Source organism: Staurois parvus, unplaced genomic scaffold (assembly GCF_062004578.1).
Source record: "Staurois parvus isolate SC_StPar_1 unplaced genomic scaffold, SC_StPar_1.0 ptg001060l, whole genome shotgun sequence".
NCBI classification, from domain to species: domain Eukaryota; kingdom Metazoa; phylum Chordata; class Amphibia; order Anura; family Ranidae; genus Staurois; species Staurois parvus.
In genome coordinates this window covers 470,001-474,850 of record NW_028318856.1, presented here as the reverse complement: position 1 = coordinate 474,850, position 4,850 = coordinate 470,001, and positions in this window count along the sequence as shown.

The following is a 4,850-nucleotide window of genomic DNA, read 5'->3' as shown; positions in this document are numbered from 1 at the left end:
TAATCCTGTAAAGGGAAAATCACCTCTGTAAACATTAAAGTTTCAAGGAACTCGCTAGAAACATCTAGAGGAATCCTGGTTGGAAATGGTTGTTTAAACTATATCGTGTATACCATTTCTGGCCAGGAGGTAGCGCAATCCAGTGGAATAGATGAACTAAACCCAAAACTCTAAGCATTTCCAGAGGCTGAAGGTAACATTTGCATGGCACCTGCAATGCAATCTTGATAAAGTTTTGGGTCAATAGCACATCAGCACCATGTACCATTACCCCCATAGGGGCTGATGATGATTAGACAGGTTCCTACCTAAACAATTCAAGGCAGCCAGGCACACAGCAACAGTCCATTCACTCCAGCTCATTAAACAGTCTAGGGGTGGTCTTACTGAGAGTTTATTTGCTTGTAGAACTTGGGAGGGGATTTGGGATTATAAGGGATACTCTAAAACAGAATGTATTGCTGGCAGTGGACACTTCTTACTCAGTAACAGTAACCCTAGGGTAGGTAGACTAGAATAGTCTATGGGTCATGGCTGAGGACCATGAAGTCGTTTAAGCACAGGTAAAGGTAGACTGGATCAGTCCATGGTTCATGACTGGGGACCATGAAGTGGTTTTAGCTCATGTAAAGGCAGACTGGAACAGTCCATGCTTCACAGCTGGGAACCATGAAGTAGTGTGAGCACAGGTAAAGGTAAGCTGGAACAGTCCATGGTTCATGGCTGGGAACCATAAAGTAGTTTGAGCACAGGTAAAGGCAGGCTGGAACAGTCCATGGTTCATGTCTGGGAACCATGAAGTAGTTTGAGCACAGGTAAAGGCAGGCTGGAACAGTCCATGGTTCATGGCTGGGAACCATGAAGTAGTTTGAGCACAGGTAAAGGCAGGCTGGAACAGGCCATGGTTCACAGGTGGGGACGTAAAGAAGCTTGAATACAAGTAAAGAGACTTTACTCACAGGCTCCTCTAACAAGCTCAGTCCATAGGTTCAGCCTCTGCTAAAGTAGTCCATCATCGAGACCCAAGGGTTCCAGGAGCAAGCTCAAAGATCCATCCCCTCATAAAGGAAAAAGACAATCTCCTCAGGGCTCAGACTGTTTAACAGCATCCCAACCACCATCTGGGCACACCTCCCCAGAGACTGGCTAAGCCCTGCTCAATATTCAGACTGGTTATCTGAATTCTCCCTCCCTTAGCTCTGGAAACGTCTTCCAGAGGCAGGGGCAAGCAATCAAACTCCCAGTCTGTGAAGCTCTGAACAAACCAGACCCAACAAACACTACTTCCGCAATTATAGAGCAAGTCAAAAACTACATTTGCCTAATAGTCTAACTAGGAGGGTGCAACACGATTGCTTAGCACATCAACTATTTAGCAACGCCCCCCCATTTAGTTCCCTTAGCATTGCTCAGAAAATTATAGATTTATGGCTCAGGCAAGAAGAGTTAATCATAAATACTTATCGATTTTTCCGCTCACGTTTCTTGAATTTGAAGCCTCCTCCTCCCGAATCCTCATCTAGATTCATCTGAGAAAAGATAAACCAGATGTCACATATTGCCACTTGCACCATCTCAGCAGTTTATTAAATAAAGTCACCTCTTGGACAAGGGTCACCATACACTTCCGACAAAGACTAGCGCCAAGGTAGTGAGAGGAAAATTGATGAAATTTTCAGCAATGAAAATAATATTGATCACGTACAGGGTCTTGTTCAGTTATATATTTACATGTTCTACGAGCACTGGTAAAAACGAATGTAAAACTTTATTAATGGTGAACTATAGACACGGATGTAAAAGTACTGAGAGTCTTCCCGGGAGCTCAGCAATGCACGGAGCCAGGGGCGGACTGACCATTTGGAAACGCGGGCAATGCCCGAGGGCCCGGGGTCAGTAGGGGGCCCCATGAGATGCCCCTGGTACCTTTTTCATAGGCTTTTTTGAGTTTGGGCAAGGACACAGGGGCCCCATGATCCTCTATTGCCCGGGGGCCCAATGAGTTGTCAGTCCGCCCCTGCACGGAGCAAGAGCAATGGCACACGCCAATTGCAGAATGTATTATTCCACCATCTTGCTTTAATATCATTTGTTCACCAGAGAGGTGGGGTTACGCTTTGAATTCATATTTTGAAGGATCATTTCATGCAGTGACAAACCCATACTCTTAGCTTTGCCTCCTGTCATAGAACTATATGCACTATTGCAAAGTACAAAAAAAATGTTTTTTAATTCTCCCGGTGGCAATCAATATGCCGGACCTCAAGAAGTTTCAAAAGACATCGATGAGCTTCATATGGGGAAATAGGAGGCCTTGGGTGAATAGGCACACGTTATATACTCCTCAACCGAGGGCAGGCTTGAGAGTTCAGGACTTGGCTAAATATTTTTATTCTGCACAACCGGCCCAGCTAATCAGATTTCATACCCAGAAACAAAATCCTCTATGGATGAAATAGGAATCATCCCTCCATCTGACAATGTTGATCAGTCACCTGCATGGCCAGGTTTAGGGGGGTGCTGGGGTGGGCTATGCCCCCCCCAGATTTTAGTTGTGCACCCCCAAAGCCAACCCTAAACTTCCACTATACTACCCTAACCTACCGCTATACTGCCTTAACCTGCCAGTATGCTGCCCTAAATTGACACAATACCACCCTAATCTGATTCTTTACTGCCCTAGTGTGACACTATACTGATCTCAGATATGTATTGTGTGGAGAGAAGGAGCTCTGCTGCCTGTGCCCAGGCTGTGTGCACTGCAGAGCTGGGAGAAGGAGCTGTGCTCCTGTCCTCTGCCCTGCCAGCAGTGACCACTTTCCTCTGCCCTGCTGACCTTCCATCCTCTGCACCGCATTTTTTTTTACACCCCCACATCAGACAGGCTAGATCCGACCCTGGTCTCCTGATGTGGCTTCAGACCAAAGATAGACCTACCATTCTACCTGTCTTTTTCGGTAAAACTATGTTACAGAGTGACAGCTCCTTATAATTTTAGATCCCCTCATGCTACCTTAGCCCCAGGATTCCACCTTCACCCTGGGTCTCACTCCCCAAAACTTTGCATGGTGGACCAATAAAGGACTACTAACCATTGCAGACTTGTGTGAAAACTGGGGCGTTTTGTCAAGGCAGTTCCTGCAGGAGAAATACCAATTATCTTGTACAGAAATGTATTGTTACATCTAAATTGCCCATTTTTTCTGCCTCTCTAAAACGCATGTCAGATATAACCTTTTCCACTTCTATGGAATACTTATGCAGGAACTTTGACAAACACTCAAGTCATATATACAAGATCTATACCATACTTGCCTCTGTATCACAAAAGTTGTCTTATATGGAAAAATGGGAACATGATATAGGAGAGACATTGGCACTGGAAGATGGTCGTCAGCAGGGGCGGACTGACCATTTGGAAACTCGGGCACTGCCCGAGGGCCCGGGGTCAGTAGGGGGCCCCATGAGATACCCCTGGTACCTTTTTCATAGGCTTTTTGAGTTTGGGCAAGGACACAGGGGCCCCATGATCCCCTATTGCCTGGGGGGCCCCATGAGTTGTCAGTCCGCCCCTGGTTGTCAGCATCATAACAACCAATGACACTTAAGAGCCATTATGCACCGTGTCACTTGTTTCTCTGATGATGATAGCTGGCTCGTCTGCACCATGGCAACACTCCAGGGCAGGAAGTATGCAGGGCCTCCTCCACCTCCCACCCTCTGCTGCACTGTTGAAGGCAAGAGGTAGGGCTTTGATTTGAAAAAGAGACTGTGTAAATGGGGGGCTTTGTGATCGGGGGACCCCTTCATGCATATGGTGCCTCTCGTGTAGGGGTGACTCTGATGTGTTGGGGGCTCTCATTTATAGAAGGGACTCTGACATGAATGGGGAACCTCTAACATAATGGGTGGACCTCTGATGGGAAGGAGGACTTCTGATCAGGGGCATACCTGCTGCGAGGCAAACAAGGCGTTTTCCTTGGGCGGCATTTTACAGGGAGTGGTAATGCCCCCAGACAGAGGGGACAGCGTGGGTGTGAGTGGCAGGGCCGCCATCGGTGGGGGGGGGGCAGCCAAGCCAACACGCAAGTAGGGCGGAGTGGTGGGTGGATCCCTGATCCCTGGTGTGCGTAGGGAGCAGTTGAGGGCCGGAGCCCGCTCTCAGTGTGCGCCGGGCTGTGTGGGCTATGTGGGGTGGGTGAGGCCAGGAGGTGCAAGTGGATAGCCTGTGGAGGGGAAAGAAGAAGAGGACAGGGTGGAGGAGCCCCCCCTGCTCTTTGTTGCAGCTGCCACCAGAGATCCTGGTGGAGATGGGACACAGGCTCAGCTACCACTCCTGGCACCATCTGGAGGAGCCCCTGCTGGACAGATAAGAGCTTGGAGAACTGGTGCTTTCCCACTCCTGTCATGCTGCCCCCCTGTTACACTGCCCCTCACCTGTCCTGCTGCCCCCCCCATCATGTTGCCCCCAAACATTCAAAAACAGAAGCCCAAAAACAATAATCAAAATATACATGTCTGCTATGATATGGTCATATGGCATGTGAGGGCCACAGCTCAGAATTCCAAGTTGAGGTTCTATGATCTCATCTATACTAACAAGTAGTTATATTCAGTATTATGTACACCGATGTCAACGTATGATGAGAGACATCTCAAGAGTATTTGGGCTCATTCTCATGAGTGGTTGAGGGATGGAAAAACTTTGCGGTTGAGCCAGGGGTTTACACATGCTACAGCTACATTGCTTTGCTTCATGGCTGTGGCAAGAATTATACCCCCTGTCGCTGTCAGTGGGCATGGCGCCTACCGATCGTGACCCATTCAAGTGAATGGGGCTTCTCTGCAAA